This window comes from Hemitrygon akajei, chromosome 22 (assembly GCF_048418815.1).
Source record: "Hemitrygon akajei chromosome 22, sHemAka1.3, whole genome shotgun sequence".
In the NCBI taxonomy this organism is placed as follows: domain Eukaryota; kingdom Metazoa; phylum Chordata; class Chondrichthyes; order Myliobatiformes; family Dasyatidae; genus Hemitrygon; species Hemitrygon akajei.
Window position 1 is genome coordinate 26,107,574 of NC_133145.1, and position 20,686 is coordinate 26,128,259.

Sequence of the window (20,686 nt, forward strand, 5' to 3'; positions counted from 1 at the left end):
GGGTTAAAGGGTAGGTCATCTGCCAGGAGTTCCTTGCAGGGTGAGGTGATAGTTTGGATAACAGATAAGGAATCTGATGGGGCTATGTCAGTGCCAGAATGTATGATGACACTTGCAAGCTACCCCAGCACACCCTTCAGTGCAAGGGTTGTTAATGTAAATGACACATTTCACTACATGTTTTGGTGTACACATAATGAATACATTTCATCATCACCTCTACAGCAGAAGCTAATGGCCTGTCCCTTTAAAACTTTTACCTCTAGATACTTTGCTTATCTTACATGTAAAGAGAGGAGTATTTCTCCCTGAATATCTTGAAATTAAACCCTCCTGGTCAGATTTCAACACCTCTTCCTCCTTCAGCCTCCTCTGACAAAGCTAAAGGTCAAGTTTCATTCCAGGCACTGACTGCCATTAGCTTCACATACACACTTTACAACACACTACCAATTAGTTACTCAATATAGCTAAGACATCCAAACTGATGTACAGTATTTCTCATTCTCTCTTTCCATCAGGACTGTGTGATGCATAATCATAAGCAGGGAGAGGCTGTACTTAATGTCCAAACTCTTCTCAGGTTGCCAGCCAGGTACAGATGTTGATTTTAACTGATGTTCCGATGACAAACTCCGGCGTCTTCATCAGGGATGATGCCTAGGCGTGTTTCCACACTGTGGCTTTAACAGGATTCCCTGGGAATGCAGAGCAGCATATATCGGCCAGATGGTGGAAACCCACATCAAGGAGCACAGGAAGTGTATCCATTTGGGTTACCTGAAGAAATTGGCTGTAGCAGAACATTGCACTCGCAATGACCATGGGATTGACTTTGACGGCACAAAACTACTGTGCCACGCCTATGGCTTTTGAGATCGTCTGGTGAAGGACGCCACTGAAATAAGACTAGAGAATAAGTATTTTAACACAGATGAAAGTCTCACTCAACCTAAGAACTGGAATATGATTTTAAACAAGGTGGGACAACAGAAACCTGATTGGTTGAGGAATAAATGAAGAATGTGAGGAAGACTTTCTGTCTCTGAAGAAGGCTGTGTTCCCGGCTGGCCTTCATCAGCCCACACTTCACCAAACCTTTCCACCAAGTCGATGCCTCAGGAATGGGGATGGGACTGTTCTGGCCCAAGAGAAAGAGGGAGAACAGCAGCCGGTATTTTATCTTAGACAGAAGTTACTACCACGGGAGACGAGGTATCCCACTGTTGAGAAGGAAGCTCTTGCCATAAAGTGAGCCTTGGAGAGCCATCCTGGAGACCAACCACAAAGAACTCAACTGGATCCTCTCCATGAAAGAACACAATGTACACGTTGTGAGACAGTACCTGGCTCCAAAACCATTCCATTTCAACATCTGTCATAAGGCAGGACAGCACAACATTGTGGCAGACCATCCCTCCCGATTGCCCACCTTGTGCAATCCAGAAGAGATGGGGGTGAGGTCACAGAACTTGTTGGCAATGTTAATTGTCCCGCTAACCTTGCCCCTTTGCCCAGTTAGTCACTCCTCCTCGTTCTGTCCCTGCTCTAGTTTCCCCAGTAGTTCACACACTTTGCCCTCCCATTCTGCAGTTCTTGGAAGTTCACTATTTACACATCCCAAGAGTAAAACAATCACTAGCTTGGCTAATCAAAACAACCCCTTCAGTTAACATGCTCTACTGGTTTATGACTCATAAAAATAAGGATTCTAGATACAGGCATTCCAAATAGTTTCGTTTATTTTCACTCACACTATTACATCGGTTCACAGACAACAGAATGGCCCCAAAAGACCTGAGGGACAGTTTGGGATGTCCTAGAATAATATCACCCCTCGTTATCAGGGGCGGGTAAGCGGCCCGATCAGGGTCACCAGTTGAAAATGAAACCAGATGGTAAGCTGTAGGTGAGAAAATGCAAAATCTGCTCCAAAGTTTTGAAAAAAAGTATTTCCATATAGACAAATGAAAACAAACATATATGTACAAAAATTTACAAATATACAGAGGCTTTGTATAATACTTTGTCTTTAACTTTCCAATAGAACTATTCACAACCATCAACTCCAACCTCCACACCTCTCTGGCAAAGTCAGACTGAGAGCTTAAATCTGCCTTTGTAAGTGTAGTCCTCCTGCTCCCACTAATCCAAGGATTACTTTAGGATGTCCCAAACTGTTCCTCAGGTCTTTTGGCATTGTCTGCAAACTGATGTAACGGTGTGAGTGAAAATAAATGAAACCATTTGAAATGCCTGTGTCTAGAATCCTTATTTTTATGAGTCATAAACTAGTAGAGCATGTTAACTGAAGGGGTTGTTTTGATTAGCCAAGCTAGTGATTGGTTTACTGATGGGGTGTGTAAATAGTGAACTCCCAAGAACTATAGAATGGGAGGGGAAAGTGTGTGAACTACTGGGAAAACTAGAGCAGGGACAGAACGAGGAGGATTGACTAATCGGGAAAACGGGCAATGTTATTGGGAGAATCAGCATCGCCAACCTGTACTGTTGCACTAACCACCTCACACATCTGCTGTTCCTGCAGAAGAGGTCCAATGTGAAATGGCCCTGCTAGGTTCAGAACTTGTTTCTCATTGACAATAAAGGGCAAATGCATAATAGGCATAAAAGATACTGAGGAGTTAAGTTGCTGTTGGATGCCATTAACATGATTTAAAAAATAGTTTTAGTTTTGGAATATTTTAACATATGGCCAACAGATTTAGGAATTGCAGCAATTAAGTGAAGGTAAGACAATGAATCTACAGAACTTGGTTATATCGTTTGGCAACATAAATCTCAACGAGGCCTCACATCATACACTTTCTCCATAAATATTCTCAAAGTTGTTCATCTCTTTTCCCTTCATTTTATGACTTTTATATCTCATTGATGTTCCTTCTTCTCAGTTTAATCCTCTTATTCTTGGTTTCTCCTTTCTTTTTATCTCCTTTACTAAATTCCAGTTTTCACCTCCTTTATTACTTCAAAATCATCCTGATTTTTTTTTCAATTCGGTTTTCCTTCCTCGTCATTTTATTCTATTTATGCATTGTTTACATTCTTTGCTTGGTCATCTAAAAAAATCATCTTCGCATTTCCATTAAACATCATATTTCCTACTTCTGTCATCTCTCACATTGATTTCTTTTTAGTTCCTAAAGGAATTTTAAGCTTCTGACTGAATGATCCATTTATTCCTTTGAGATATTCACCATTGCAAAATCTGGGTGTCAGCCAATTCAATTCACTCTACGTGATGTCAATAAATAGCCCCTGAACAACATTCCATCTGTAAATTTTAAGACCTGTGCTTCAGAACCAGATGTTTTTCTACCCAAGTTATTCCGATACACTGATCTTTATTCATTCAAGTGTAATACTTCCTACTTACTTCCCATACACAAAACAAATATGGCCAAGTCCCAACGCAATGGAACATATGGTGTCAGCAGCAGTGCCTTTATACAGCAGGTACTCACCCTGAGGGCATCAGAGATGCACGTTTTGGAGAATATCTGGACCATGTGGCACAAAACCCCATTGCAGCTTTGGCTCACATACTTGAAGGAGCAAAAATCCAGTGAAAAGATTAGATCTGACAGTTCTAAATATCACTTTCCTTCATTTGATTTATTTTATACCTCATCAATGTTAAGATATGAAGGGACTTATAAAGGGAGATATAAAAGGTGCAAAGGGACATAGGAGTCCTCGTGCAAGACTCCCAGAAGGTTAATTTACAGGTTGAGTCTGTGGTAAAGAAGGCAAATGCAATGTTGGCATTTATTTCAAAGGAAATAGAATGTAAAAGAAAGGAGGTAATGCTGAAGCTTTATAAGACACCAGTCAGGCTGCACTCAGAGAATTGTCAACAGATTTGGGCCCCTTATCTCAGAAAGGATGTATTGTCATTGGAGAGAGTCCAGAGGAGGTTCAGGAGGATGATTTCAAGAATGAAGGGGTTAGCACATGAGAAGTGTTTGGCAGCTTTGGGCCTGTACTCACTGGAATTTAGAAGAATGCATGGGGATCGCATTCAAACCTACTGAATGTTGAAAGGACTAGATAAGGTGGATGTGGAGAGGATGTTTCCTCTGGTGTGGGTATCCAGAACAAGAGGGCACAGCCTCAAAATTGAGGGGTGACCTTTTAGAAGAGAAGTACGGAGGAATATTTTAGCTGAAGAGTAGTGAATCTGTGGAATGCTCCGCCGAGGACTGCGGTAAGGCCAAGTTCGTGGCTATATTTAAAGCGGAAGTTGATAGATTGCTGACTGGTCGAGGCATCAAGAGATATGGTGAGAGGGCAGGTGTATGGGGTTGAATGGGATACGGAACCAGCCATGATGAAATGGCGAAGCAGACTCGATGGGTTGAATAGCCTAATTCTGCTCCTATGTCTTATGGTCTAACATTCTCTCTTCTCATTTTGCTCTACCTGTTTTTGCTTTCTCCTTTCCTTTTATCTCATTCTTTACTAAATTCCAATTCTCACTTCCTTTATAATAATCTTGATGTTCTTTCTATTTGACTCGCTAACCTTCCAGGTTAGTAAGGGTTAGCACAGGTTAATAACATCGAGTAGGTTGTGGGCATGCTCTGTTGGTGGTGTAGTGATTTTATGCATTGCACTGTGCTGCTGCCTCAAAGAAAATTCATGACATATGTGAGTGATGATAAACCTGATTCTGATGTTGTGGACTGAGAGTGGGAAGGGGGCAGGGAGAGGGGAATCATGGTTGGGAAAAGAAGGGAGGGGGAGGCTGCCAAAAGTACCAGAGAAAGATTCCGTAATCATCAATAAATCAATTGTTTGGAATCAGCTGACCTTGCCTGGTGGCTCAGGGCTGAGTGTTTCTGCGCCCAAGCCAATCTCCATCCCGGCACTCCTTCTCTGCCACCTGTCCCACACCCCTCCCGTGGCACTGAACACTTGTCATTCCCAATATCCACTAGATTTACAAACTCTCTCTCTGCACCATACAGTACTGTAAAGAAGTCTTAGGTACCCTAGCAATAAGCAATATACATAGACATGCCTAAGACTTTTGCACTGTATTGATGGTCTTCTTCATATAGTCTGTCGAGTTCAAGTTTATTGTCATTCAGCTCTATACATGTCCACTGTTAAATAAAACAGACCAAAGAGCACAACACGGTATATACAACTCTCACACAGGTATCTCACTAAAGTTGAAGCTTATGGGAGAATCTATAGTGACTGGAGTCATGCCTAGAAACAAGGACTATGGTGATGGTTTTAGGAGCCATTCTTCTCACTGCAAGATGATTTGCTCAGGGAGGGGTCCTCAGCGGATACATCCTCAACTGCCTTATCAGAAGCCTTCCCCTGATCACAAAAACAAAAATGGAGATGTTGCTGCTGATTTTACATTGTTAATTCAATGCACAATTCCTTGTGTAATTAAGCAGATCTACTCACTTGCTGTGCAAGCTTAACAACATCTAGGAGTGGGTGATAAGAAACTTAACAGCCTTGCTACACAAGTACCAGGCATTAATTACTTTCTTCAAGAAAGAGCCAAAGTCCTTTTGTCATTTATTTGCATTAATATTGTCGAATAGCCTTACATACGCTCACTGAGATCACAACCAAATATAAACTTGAATGCTTTTTTATCCGAAGTACTGTTTCTAAAAAAGCTAATATTATAAAACTTCCCTCCTGATCTCATAAGCAATGTGGCATGTGAAGAGAATAGTTCTCACATCCAATTAATCTAAACAAAGCTCAGTATTCTTGCCACATCATCAGAACTGTGGAGATAAACTGCACCACAAACGAACAAGAGTCCTCACGATCAATATTGCTCTCAGTGATCGCAGCCTCAAGCAGTTCATTACTCGAACAGCGGCCAGTCAGCATTTGGAGGTGAAAAGTAATGGTGTCTTCACCCAGGTCAAGGAGAGAGATTTAAAAATCAGCACTTTGAAGCCGTATTTCCAGAGATTGAACAGCAGCCAAGCAGAGTTTGGGATTCTTTAGCAAGGTTGAATAAAAACAAGGCAGGGCTAGTAGAGCAGCCATTGTTAGATTGGGGCAGTATTAGAGTGGGAAGACTTTGGCTTTGCTTAACAGGCTTGGGCGATAACAGGCGTGGGTGACGTAAGTATATGGAAAGTTCTTCTTGCTCGTTCTTCATCTGTGTGTATAGTTAGGGCAGTATGGATGGCTGCAGGAGCTTGTGTTTTGTTCTTTGTGTGAGATGTGCAAGACCTCCAGCCTCCCAGATAACCACATCTGTACCAGCTGCAGCTCCTCAGAGGATGTGTTAAAGAACTTTGGCTCATAAGGGAAACTGAGGGGACGTCTTGGATTGTGTCCACGACATTCTAAAGGGGGGAGGCTGAGCATCTTGGTACCTATTGGTAATGACATAGGAAGGAAAAAGAGAGGAGGTCCTAAAGAGAGAATTTAGAGTACTAGGTAAGAAAGCTGAAAAACAGCACCTCCAGGGTAAAAATCTCTAGATAGCTGCCTATGGTAAACATAACTGAGGGCAAGAATAGGATATTTGGCAGATGAACGTGCAGCTGTGGAATTGGTGCAGGGGGAAGGGTCTCTGTTTACAAGTCATTGGGATATCTGTGGGGGGAAGGTATAACCTGTACAAAAAAGGACAGACTACATCTGAACCAAGGGGGGGGGGGGGGGGTGATATCCTTGTGGGCAGGTTTGCCAGAGCTTTTGAGGAGGGTTTAAACTAATTTGATAGTGCGTTGTGAACCAGCGTGATAGGGCTGAGGATGGGAATGTTGGTCTACAAGCAGAGGTAGTGTATAGTGAGACTGTCAAGAAGGACAGGTACATGATGGGGCAAAATCCCAGCTAGTGGATGGGTTGCAGTGTAAAATGGGGACAAAATTGAAAAGGGTGACAAATACAGCACTGAAGGTTTTATATTTGAATGCATGCAGTATACCGGATAAAGTAGATGCTCTTGTATCACAGTTAAAGTTTGGCAGGAATGACATTGTGGGCATCCATGAGTCATGGCTGAAAGAAGATCACAGTTGGGAGCTCAGTATGCAAGGGTACACCTTGTATTGTAAGGTCAGACACGTAGTTAGAAGGGGTGAGGTGGCTCTGTTGGTAACACATGAAATGAGGTGACATAGGATCGGAAGGTGTAGAATCCTAGCGGGCAGAATTAAGAAATTGCAAGGGTAAGAAGGCCTTGATGGGAGTTATATACAGGCCTCCTAATGGTAGTCAGGATGTGGTCGACAAATTACAACAAGAGACTGAAAAAGCATGTCAAAAAGGCAATGTTACATTAGTCACTGGGGATTTCAATATGCAAATAGATTAGGAAAACCAAGTTGACGATGGATCCTAAGAGAGAGATTTGGTGGAATGCCTCCAACGTGGCTTTGTGCTGTAGTTTGTGATTAACCCCACTATGGGATCAGCAATTCTGGATTAGGCGCTCTTGGACACAGTGATCCTAATATGATAAATTCACACTACAATTTGAGAGGAAGAAGCTAAAATCAGATGTATCAGTATTATAGTAGAGTAAAGGGAGTTACAGAGGCATGAGAGAGGAGCGGGCCAAAGTTGATTCGAAGGAGACACCAGCAGGGGTTATGGCAGAACATCAATGGCTGGAGTTTCTGGGAGCAATTCAGAAGATACATGGCAGAGCGACACAACTTTGGCTGACAAGCACAAGCTAAAACAAAAGCAAAGGAGAGGGCATATAACAAGAGAGAGCAAAAATTAGTGGGAAGTTAGAGGACTGTGACCAACAAAAAGCAACTAAAAATTCACAATGGGGGAAAACATGAAATATGAAGGTAAGCCAGCCAATAATATCAACAATTATACCAAAATTGTTTTCAGATGTACAGTTTGTCATGCACATTGGTAGAGGAATAAAGGCATAGGCTGTTTCTAAACAGGTGGCAAATTCAGAAGTTAAAGGAGTAAAGGGACTTGGGAGTCCTACTGCAGGATTGCCTGAAGGTAAACTTACAAAGTGAAGTGGTAAGAAGGGATTCGTTTTGAGAGGACTAGAATATCAACGCAAGGATGTAATACTTTATAAAGCTTATTACCTTCTAGCTTGCAATCCTTCCCCACTCACCCCACCTTCTTATTCTGGCATCGTCCCCCTTCTTTTCCAGTCCTGATGAAGGGTCTGAGACTGAAAAATCGACTGTTTATTCATTTCCACAGATGCTGCCTGACCTGCCAAGTTCCTCCAGCATCTTGAACGTATTGCTCCGGGTTTCCAGCATCTGCAGAATTTCTGATGTGTATGATTTGCTACCCCACTGCGCAGGGTCTTCAAGGAATGCCTGCCCTGAAGAAGTTTAAATCTTCCCTTTGATGGGAGTTCAGTGAGACCCTCTCTCACTGCTCTCCCTCAGTGATCTCTGCTGCCTCTGTCTCTTTCACTCTGTGCTCACCCAGACTCACTACCACAGCCTTGTGTCCTTCCTGGAAACTTGTCTTCACCACCTTCTTGATCCCATCGGATTCATTCTTCTCCAGTCCTCTACCTTTTCCATATATTTTCCACGGCCTTTTCTCCTTGGAGCAACGGAGGATGAGAGGTGACTTGATAGAGGTGTAGAAGATAATAAGAGGCATTGATCATGTGGATAGTCAGAGGCTTTTCCCCAGGGCTGAATTGGCTAGCACGAGGGGCATAGTTTTAAGGTGCTTGGAAGTAGGTACAGAGGAGATGTCAGGGGTAAGTTTTTTACGCAGAGAATGGTGAGCGCGTGGAATGGGCTGCTGGCGACGGTGGTGGAGGCGGAAGTGATAAGGTCTTTTAAGAGACTCCTGGATGGATACATGGAGCTTAGAAAAATAGAGGGCTATGGGTATAGCCTAGGTAGTTCTAATGTAGGGACATGTTCGGCACAGCTTTGTGGGCCGAAGGGCCTGTATTGTGCTGTAGGTTTTCTATGTTTCTATGTTTCTATATTACCTCCCAGCTTCTTACTTCACCCCTCCCCCACACACCTGGCTTCACCTATCAACTTCTAGCTTTTACTCCTTCGCCATCCCCGACTTTCTTATTCTGGCATCTTCCCCCTGCCTTTCCAGGCCTGATGAATGGTCTCAGTCCAAAACTTTGACTGCTCATTCATTTTCATAAATGCTGCCTGGCCTGCTGAGCTTCTCTGGCATCTTGTGTGTGTTGTATCTGCAGAATGCTTTGTATTTTGGAGTATTGTTATCAGATTTTGGTCCCATATCTAAAGCAAACGATGTGCTGGCATTGGAGAAGATCCAGATGAGGCTTACAAGAATAATCCTGGGAATGAAAGGGTTAAGGCATGGGGAGCACTTGATGGTTCCGGGCCTGTACTCGCAGGAGGTTAGAGAAATGGTGGGGGTGGGGGGGGGGGAAGGAATTGTTATGGACCCCCAGGATTCATTTTGTTCTGTGGACTGTCACTTTAAAACAGCGAGAGAATGAGACTGACTTTTAGACACTGAGGGGAGAGAGAGAGAGAGAGGTGGAGTTATTTGATAGACAATGAATGTTTATTGTTTCTCACGGCTTGTTTTGAATATACAAGGACACACAGACACACACAGCTCAGAGTTGAGCTGGATTCGGTCAATGGGAGACACCAATGAGTCGGTCACAGGTTTAAACTTTCAATAGCCCAAAAGGGGTGAGTTGAGATCGATCCAGAGTATTGATAACTGACTCTCACAAGTCTGCTGCAAGTAGAAGAAGTTTGCAGAGAGAGGAGAGGAGAGGAAGGTTCTGAAACAGAAGAAACCTAGTGCCAAAGAGATCACTGTTTGGACCCTCTCTCCAAGTAGCCCATAAGGGTGAGTTTGTTTCCATTCGAATACAAAAGTGTGTTTGTCACATAGTTAATCCGCAGAAGTGGGTTCTCTGATGAGAGGAAAACCTTTGTGAATACGATGTGTGTGTTTCCACTTTGTCTGGGTGTGGTAGTTCACTGAAGAAAGGCAACCCATGGCAAATCACTGTTGGAGTTATTTCATATGTCGTGGAACTGGATACATAGCTATCACGTTGTGTGATTGGGGTAACCTTGTGGAATCTACCGGTGTGTCAACCTTTGCCTGGGTGGTGGTTCCCTTAAAGATGGTTCCCTTTGTGATAAGCTACTGTTGTTGATAATCCATAGGTGGATTCTGTTTGAGTGTCTTGTGGCCAACACTTTGGGACGTCCTGTAGCTGAATTCAGGTGTGGTACTACTTGTGTTGAAAGGATATTTGTTGAAGATCACTGTCGGTGATACTTCGTGTGTGGAGTGGAACAACTTTGGAGATAAAACCTACTGCTGTTGTTATTTTGTATTGTTGTCGTGGAATCTGTGGAATATCGACGTAATTGCTTTCTCACAAATTCTCTTTTGGATTACAAACATCTTGCATTAATTAACCTGTGCATTTGAACAGAACTTCCTCTCCACACCATTGTAAGACTGTATTACTTACCACCTAAGCTTGAAGAAGTTTGGGGATTTATATATTTACCCCTATATATGCGTAACACCGTTAACTCTTGATTTACCTGGTCTAAGTTACTATATGACGTAGTTACTAATAAAATAGTGTTTCGTTAACAGTAAAACCAGGTGTGTTTTATTGCTGCTGATACTTTTACAGGGTTGCGTGTACATAACAGGAATATCATTGAAGTTTACCAAATATTGAAAGGCCTAGATAAAGAGTTTGTAGAGAGTATGTTTTCATTGGTAAGAGAGTCTAGGACCAGAGGCTACAGCCTCAGAATAGAAAAACATTCCTTTAGACAGATGAGGAGGAACTTCTTTAGCCAGGAGGTGGTGAATCTGTGGAATTCAATGCCACAGGCAGCTGTGGAGGTCAAACACTGAGCATGTTTAAAGTCAAAGTTAGTATGTTCTTGATTAGTTAGTTTCGTAGTTTACGGGCTGAGGGCAGGAGAAAGAGGTTGAGAGGGAAAATAAATTAGCCATGATTGAAAGCGCAGAATCAATGGGCTAAATGGCCTAATTTGCTCATGTTTTATGGTCTTATGGTCTAATATTAGGTGGATAAGTACCCAAGACCTGAAGTGATCTATCCCGTTATCGAAGGAAGCAAGAAAAGAGAGTGATGGGACCTTGAGAGATATCTTTGTATCTTCATTAGCAACACTTGAGGTCCCAGGGGATTGCAGAACAAGGTCCATCATGGTAGGCTAACCCAGAAGATGAAGGTGCTTGGGGTCTGTGGAGACTTGGTTGATTATATTGGAAATTGTCCTTAGCCACAGAAGGCAAAAGGTAGTGGAGGAGGATGTAATCCTTCTGGAGATCTATGACCAGTGGTGTTCTGTAAAGATCAATGTTGGTATCTCTGCTATTTGTGAAATAAATAAATGAAAGTGGGCTGTAAAGTACTTTTGCAAATGATACCAAATTTAGTGGAGTTGTGGATAGTGAGAGATGTTGTCAAATAACTCAATAGCATATATACCACTGTGGAAATGTTGGTAAAGAGATGGCAGATGGAATTTTACTCAGCTTAGTGAGGTGTTGTATTTTTGGAGGTTAATTAGAGAAGAAATGTATACAATAACTGGAGCAATCCTTAGAAGCACTGATGTTGGGCTGCAAGTTCTCAGAAAGTGGCAACACAAATAGATAGGGTGATAAAGAAGATGTATGATGTACTCTGGGGTATTAGACATAAGAATTTGACATAATATTGTAGCTGTAATGTTGGACCACTTTTGGAGTGCATGTCCACCAGTAGCTATTACATTAAAAGAAGCATGTGAAGGTATTTGTGAGGGTACAGAAGAGGTTCACCAGAACTCTACCTGGATCACAGACTACTATCTCCAAGGAGAAGGTGAACAAACTTGCATTACTCTCTATGGGACATCACAGGTTGATGAGCAACCTGATTGAAGTATATAAAATTGTGAGAGGCATAGATACGATAAATACTCAAAGATTTTTTTTCCCCCGTGAGGATATGTCAAACACTAGAAGACATAGTTTAAGTGGGAGAAGTTTAAAGGAGATTTACAAGGCTTTTCTTTAACACAGAGTGGCAGATACCTGGAACATGCTGCCAGGGCAAGTAGTGGAAGTACATGCAGCTGGTATTATTTAATAGGTATTTCACAGGCATGTGGATAGGAAAGGAACCAAGAGATATGGACAACGTGCAGGCAGATGGGTTTAGTTCAATTTGGCATGGTTAGCACAGACACTGTGGGCTGAAGGGCCTGCTTCTGTGTTGTACTATTCTATGTTGGAACTGGATGAAAATAATCTGAGATTAGTATTAATTCTGGAAAAATCCAAAATATGAGCACAGATGGAAAGGTTGAATCATTTTCAGCCATTGTCAGTCATGCGTAGAGTGGTTAATTAATCTTGGAGTGTCCATCATACAAGATTCAATCCTTCAGCCAATTTAATTTAATTCACATTCCATCGGAGATTGGATACAACAGTGACCATGACACCTGACAACAGCCCAGCTATACTGCTGAAGATGTAAATAAGATGAGTGCAACTATAACATGCCACACTTAACACCCTCCACCACTATCTTTTGCCTTCTGTGGAAAATTGCCAAGTTATGTCCTTTGACAAAAAGCAAAACAAATTCTAGCCAGCCAATTACTACTCCATCAACTACTTTCCATCAGTATCAATGTGATAGATGTTGCTGATAGCAGTGACAAGTTCCGTCAGTTTTAGTTCCATTGGGACAATTCAGCTCTAGGCAACACTATAGCTTTGGTTTGAATTTGAACAAAAAGCTGAAATGAAAAGTGAGTTGAGGGAAACTATCTTTGACATCAAAGTACTAATTGTCTCAACGTGGCAAAAGGATACTCAAGTAAAACTGGATCAGGAGAGTGCTCCACATTGGATATAGTCATACCCAACATGAATGAAGATGGCTATGTTTCTTGGAATTCAATTACCTTCAGCTCAAATTTGCTGCAGTAAATGCTCTTCAGGCAATGTCACAGTCTTACCCATCCTTATCCATCTCATTAATGGTCTTGACTCTGTCATATGATCTGAAGTAGGGATTTCCATTGATCAGTTCTGCTCTATTCTTTCATTATCATCTTGAACAATAAGTAGCAACATCCATACATGCCTCCCAAATGTTGACTAGTGGAGAAGTTAACAACATCCCATAGGAGTACAGCCCAGCGTTTGTAGTTTTTGACTCACTACATGCTCACCAGTGACCTACGGGAGAAGATAACACTTAGATTGTGCAAATTGCCCAAAGCCAATTTGTCTGATCTCAACTTTGGTGGGTCTTCCCTTTGTAAGTTCCATCAGATAAGAGATCTAAAACAAGCCTCGCCCTTAAAACTGAAAAAATGATTATACGAAATTTGGCACTTCTTAAGCCAGTTGTACCAGCAGTTAGGATCGAAATGACAATAAAAAGTGACTTGACTTGACTTGACTTGTTAACAATTTTTAGAACCGTTAATTCTCCTGCAAGTTTTTGCTATTCCAAAACTATTAAAAATGAATTGAGCTATTAAAAATTAAAGATGTAAATAATTAAATAAAAAAACACTTGGTTATTTAAAGAACTCTTAAACAATTTAAAACATTCAAAATACTTGCATCTTCTTCTATAATCGACTCTAGTGTAGGTTTATCAAGTGATTTCCCAATATATACTGACATTTGGAAATGCAAATGGTTTCAAGGTTCAAAGTACATTTATTAGCAAAGCATATGTACATTATACAGCCTTATGATTTGTCTCCTTACAGACAGCCACAAAATAAAGAACCACCAAAGCATCCATGAAAAAAGATCAAGCACCAAGTTTGCAGAGAAAAAAACAATACTAACAATGAAAGCAAGCAAATAACATTCAGGATGAAAGTGAAACCATAGACACAAAGCCCGGAGCTCCTGGAGCAGGCCACAACCTCAACCTCAGTTCAGTGCAGAGCTGAGTCAACATTACAGAGTAGTGCGCAAAACCGTCTTGACCTTTGCTCCCGGTCCTGACACTCTGCCTTTTCAATCTGGCTTGGCAGAAGAAATTCACAAAGAGCTGCCTGAATTTTTAAGTTAAATTTGGCCCATAGAAACAGGACAGAGGAGGCAGATGGCTTCTTCGATCTGTTCTGAAATTTGGTGATCCAGCTTCTTATACTGACCTTTGCTTTAACCAAATGTTAACTTATGCTTAGAATCCCAAAATTAATACTAATAATTGACCTAGGTTAAAGTACCTTTACTATTATTAGGTCAGAATTCTGAATTTACACCATTGTTTAGATTTAGAAAGTTTTTCTATCTATATATGAAAAGATTGGTCTAAGATTTAAACTATGACTCTTTGACCTAGAATCTACCAAAGAATTAGCAATCAACCCTTCCAGTTCCTCTTATTACTCTGAAGATCTACCATACAGAATTATTGTAAAATGACACTAACTTGTATAATTTTTGGTCCTTAATAATTTTTGTGAACATTCATTCATTTCCTGACTATGTGTCCTCGTGGGCTACACTCTGACTGCAATATATACAATGTAGACCGCACCACCTTTGCAAGGTGTCCCAAACATTTTATTTCTACCATCTAGATGAAGGACAAGGACAGGGATGAGGTCATCTCCTTTATGTCCCCCCCACCCCCGACACATTGCATGACATTTCCTTGTTATTCATTCATTACGTTTGAGTTAAAATCCTGCTAACTCTACCTAACATCATTGTTGAATAATTTACCCATGTGGATACAACAGTTCAAAATGCTACTCAATATCTCTGTGTAATTATGTGTGCATAATAAAGCACTTCAGTTCCCAGTGGGAATGCAAGGGGTTCACCTGGAACAGGAAACTATGATGGTTACTGGGTTGCGCGCATGGGGTTGAGCAGCAGTTCGGTAACAAAACGTACTAACATAAACCCACACCAAGTTTGTCTTTATTAAGAACAGAACATGGTGTCTAAGTACGGAGGGTAAATGAATAACGTGCACCACTGAGAAAGAGACTGCGTGAGCACAAAAGCTGCCAGCAGCAAGTGAGATTGGATGCTGGTTACGATGGAAAAAAGCTGGCCAGAGAGTGCATTGTTCCCAAAGTTCAGCAAACACCAGATTCACCGAGAGAGACTCAGGTAAGAGGCTGAGAGTTCCCGTCATGGATAGGTTCAGACCTCCCGCAACTATGCCGTTTACTGGTGATCTAACTGATGACTAAAAAAACTTCAAACAGCAATTCAGTACTTATTTAGCTGCGGGAGGGACTGATAAAAAATTGAAAGTGCCTTTTCTTCTGCATAATTGGCAAAGATGCTTTGAACATCTATAACAGCTTTGAAATTGATGAGACAGCTTTTACATTGGATATTCTCATGACAGCATTTAAGGAGTACTTTGTCCCCAGTAAAAACATCACATTGAGAGATATAACATTCTTTTCCTGTGACCAGAAACTAAGTGTTAGCTTTGATCAATACTTAGCTGAATTTCACACACTGAGCAAGACCTGTGAACTTGGTGATTTGGGAAGCTCACTTGGGAAGCTAGTTTGCAAAATTTCAGATAATGGACTCAGAGAAAGACTGCTGTGTGAAAAAGATCTGACACTGCAAAAGGCTGTGAATATGTGTAGGGCAGCAGAGACCACATGGGCACAAGCTAAGGAGCTGCATAGAGCAGAAACAATAGTGCGTGCTGTGAAAACAGAGTAGCAGCACACAAGGCGTTTCCCAAAGCAACAGCAAGGCAAAAGGAAGGCTCAAATAACAAATGCAGCAAATATGGAAGTAGTCACATCTGAAAGACATTTCCTGCTAATGTTAAGTCTTACAGTAATTGTGGGAAGAAGAATCAGTTTGTAAAGTGCTGCAAAGCTTGGGCTACCAAGAGAAAGATGCACATGGTTGAAGAGGAAATGGCGGAATCCTTTTAGGTTTGTCTGGAGTCTGCTGGTGCTGGGAAAACAGAATGGGTCGTTCCAGTGATTGTAAATGAGACAGTAATTCTGTTCATGCTTGATATTGAAGCCCAGGTGAATCTGTTATCCATTGATGATTACAAGCCCCTGAGAGTAAAGAACAACATTTACCCAGTGAAGGTAAAAGTGACAGACTATACTGGAGAGTACATTCCACCAAAAGGGGGCTGTATAGTGATTTTCAATCACAAGGGGCAGCACCTAAAGGTATAGCTGCTGATTATACAAAAGAGAGTACAGCCAATATTAGGTCTAAGTGCATGTGAAAAGCTCAACCTGATGAAAACTGTTTTCATAGTGGCTCCACCAACCAAATATGACCATACAACACTCATGGAAGAGTATGCAGATGTCTTTGAGGGTCTTGGATGGTTACCTGGTGTACATAAAATTCATATAGACGAGGCAGTGACTCCTCTTGTCCGTGCATTCAGGGAAGTTTGTTCATAGTTCTTTCCTTTTGCTTGTTTTTTTCTTTCCACTCTGTTCTATAAGTATATACTTCAGATAAATACTTTGTGGAGATTTATGATATATATATGATTATATGACATATATGTACAATGTCTGAAATACATCTTCTGGAAATGTTTGATGATGAACTTCAATAAAAAAATAAACTATGAAACAAAAATAAGTAAGTACTAGTATGCATGGAATGGATGAATGTCACACTGAAAATTGAAGAACCAACAGGCCAGGTGAGCTGGTTGGTCATTGTGCAAATAGAAATGGGGCATTGCGGATATGTCTATCCCCAAGAGGTCTCAATAAAGCCGTCAAGAGAGGGCATTTTAAACTGCCAGTGTGGGAGGAGATCATGTCCCGGTTTTCAGGTGTCAAGTGGTTTAGCAAGCTTGAAGCCTCATCTGGGTTTTGGAGATAAAGCTTGATGAGGCAAGATCAAGACTGTGCTTTTAACCCACCACGGGAAAGATACCACTTTCTTCAGATACCTTATGGGACTCTGTCCATACCAGAACTCTATCATAAAACCATCCACATGATTTCTGAGGGCATACCTGGTGTTGAGAACGTGATTGATGACATCATCATCTGGGGGTCCAGCAAGAATGAAAATGATACACGACTGAGAAAGTGGTTAATGTGACGCAGAAGGTCAATTTGAAATTAAATAAAGTGAGATGTCAGTTTGGTATTAAGACTTCGTAAAGCCATATCTGAAGAGGGAGTGAAGCTTGGCTCAAGAAACTCGCCAGCCATTGAAAACATGGAGAGGCCCCAAAACAAAGAGGAAGTGAGACATTTCTTGGGGCTGGTAAATTACCCAGATATCTTCATCCCTCGACTGTCAACTGAATCAACACCACTCAGGTCACTCTTTGAGCCAGAAAATGAGTGGATTTGGACTCGAGAGCAAAAAGGTGTGTTTCCAGATACTGGAAAAAAAGTCATAATCGAAGGGCCCATTCTGAAGTTTTATGATCTGGAAAGGTATACTCGGATATTGGCTGATGCGTCCCAGTAGGGCCTTGGAGAAGAACTAGAGCAGCATTGTGACACATGGCAACCTGTTGCCTTTGCATCAAGGGCTTTAACAAATGAGCAAGTCAACTATGCACAGATCGAGAATCAACGCACCAGTGAAAGGTTCCATCGGTACATCTATGGACAAGCTTTTGAAGTGGAGACAGACTACAAACAACTTGTCTCAGTTACCTCCAAACCACCGAACGACTGTCCCATGAGGATACAGTGGATGTTGACAAGGCTGCAGAAATATGCTGCTGATGTGCTGTCTCATGCAGTCGGTAAGAAAGAGAAGAGTGGACAAAAGGTCAATGCAGATATACAGGCCTTCGCTGACATGATTGTCATCTCCCTTCCAATATCTCCTGACAGAACAGAGCAGATTGGGAAAGCAGCAGGGACAGGTGAAACAATAAAAGAAGTCAGAGAATGCAAAGGATAGCTAGCAGCTAAGAATGACTGCCCAATGTGTACTTGGGATTATGGGCACAGAGAGCTGAACTGTCATTAATAAAAGACATGGTCTTTAAAGGGGACAGTTTTGCGATTCCAATGTCGCTATGCAAGGAAATGCTCCAGAAGATACATAAAGGGCACCTTGGTAAGAGAAATGTAAACGTAGAGCTCATGAAGCGATGTACTAGCCAGAACATCAGCTAGGTCACTGTTTCATGTGAAATATCCCTTACCTACAGACCAAAGCAGTGAGAAGAACCACTTACACCACACCCTGTACCAGACAGGTCATACTTCAAAGTTGAAGTGGGACTGTTTGATTGTAATGTGAAAAATCGTATTGTTGGAACAGACTCCTTCTCCAATTACTCAGAGGTTGCAACATGTGAAGTGGTATCAGACAATGGTCCACATTTTCAAACTGTAAACTTGAGTCCTTTGCCAATATTTAGGGGTTTTGACATATAACCAAGTCCACATCACCCAAAATATAATGGCCCAGCAGAAACTTCAGTGAAGGGCCTCAAGAAGAAAGTGCAACTTGGATGAGGACATTCCTAAATGTCTAATGATTCACAGAAGTGTGCCACTGCAGAATGACCTTTCACTAGCCCAAATGCTGATGGTTTAATGCATATACACTAACCTTCCAGAGCATGAAAACCTGTTGACACCTGAAGGAGCACCCAAGGTCAAATAGGCTAAAGTGAAAGGGAAAGTAAAACAGAAACAGTATCCCAAGACTGCGAAATACCTACCAGTCCTGAAGCCTGGGGATCAAATGTGAATCCCTGGAAAATGGTCCTTGCTGTTATGATACGGCAACAATGAATATACAATTGAGACAGGTTTTTATAAACAAAGAAACATTTATTAAACTCAATAAAAATGAAAAGTAAACAAACGACTAACTTAACCGGAAGTTAACTGCTATACAGGAACTCGAACAGTTCTTAAAGCGATAAATGCGAACACAGTTCTTAAAGTGGTAAATGTGAAAGTCCAAGTGATTTATACAGTCAATTAGGAGAGACTTTCCTGAAGTAACAAATTCCTCGACAATGTGACGTTATTGCTGATCCCAGTCGAAATATGCCTTGACCGAAGGATTTACGACAAAGGAAATAAAAATGCCTTAAAGGAACTGACCTTCCTTGGTGAATAACGTTGCACCCAGCTCTTTCTGCTTCCATAATGCAGGGGCTATCTCAGATGCAGGTTACTACTTTCTGAATGAGGATTAAATAAGGTTGATCCTGTATTACTGCTGACGACACCAACTTTACTCGATCCTTTGGGTTCCCGTACCTCGATAAATCTTCACTCTCTGACTGGACTAAAACTGGCAGCATTGTGGCAGAACTGCCGGCAATAACCTTTGAGACTTAAGATAGAAAGTAAAACTCTACTTTAAAACAAAACTGCGTCATGAGACGAATACACAGCTTTATCGTAGGCAAATTCCACATAAATTTCTTCCACAGATTTCTTCAAATTTCTGTATCTTTCTCTATATGCTTCTGGAACCAGTTCATACACTTTTAATATATGCTGCTTCACAGTATCATAATCATGTGCTTGCTCAGCAGTTAAAGCTATATAAACTTGTGCTTTGCCTTTAATTACACTCTGTAACATCACTGACCATTTCTCTTTCGGCCACTCTGAAATCAGAGCAACAGTTCCAAAATGTTGAAAATATTTCTCTACTTCTGTTTCACTAAATGTAGGAACCAATTTAATTTCCTGACTAACAACAAACGTTTTTCTAGAACCAGAGGAATGATCACTGGACCTTAATTCCACCATCACAAGTTCAAATTCCCTCTGTTTATTTTCAGCTTCTAACCTACATCGCTCCAAGTCCACTTTACTTTGTTCTAACTTCATTTATTCGATTTGTAACTGCATCTCTAGATTACTTGTTGGAAACATATCTAAAACCACTTCATCAAAATCACCCAACTCTACATAGTGTGATGCAATTTTTCTCCAAATTACAGGCTTTGTTGTAGTCTTTGAAATACCTTTAAGTTCCAACCTGCTAGCAATCTCAGATCCCTCACTCTTTTTTGCCTTCGCTAATAACTCCAGGTCTGGCGATGCCAGAAAGTCGTCAATATTCATTGTTCCTGAATACCACCCACAATCCAATCAAACAAAAGAATCGGGTATTCCCCTTTTCCAAAACAGACTGACAATTAAACAAGCATTTAAGCACAAAAAAAGGAACATATCCTGGACAAGCCCCCAATTGTTACAATATGGCAACAATGAGTATAAAATTGAGACAGGATTTTTATAAGGAAATAAAAAACTTATTAAACACTGCTCAATGAAAATGAAAAGTAAACAAACGACTAACTTAACTGGAAATTAACTGCTATACGGCAAATCGAATGGTTCTTAAAGCGATAAATGCGAACACAGTTCTTAAGGTGGTAAATGTGAAAGTCCAAGTGACTTATACAGTCAATTAAGAGAGACTTTGCTGAAGTAATGATTTCCTCGACAACGTGACGTTACTGCTGATCCCAGCCGAAATATGCCTTGCCTGAAGGATTTACGATGAAGGAAATAAAAGCAGCTTAAAGGAACTGACTTTCCATGGCAAATAACGCTGTACCCAGCCCTTTCTGCTTCCACGATGCAGGGGCTATCTCAGATGAAGGTTACTACCTTCTGAACGAGGATTAAATAAGGTCAATCCTGTATTACCGCCGACGACACCAACTTTTCTCAATCCTTCGGGTTCCTGTACC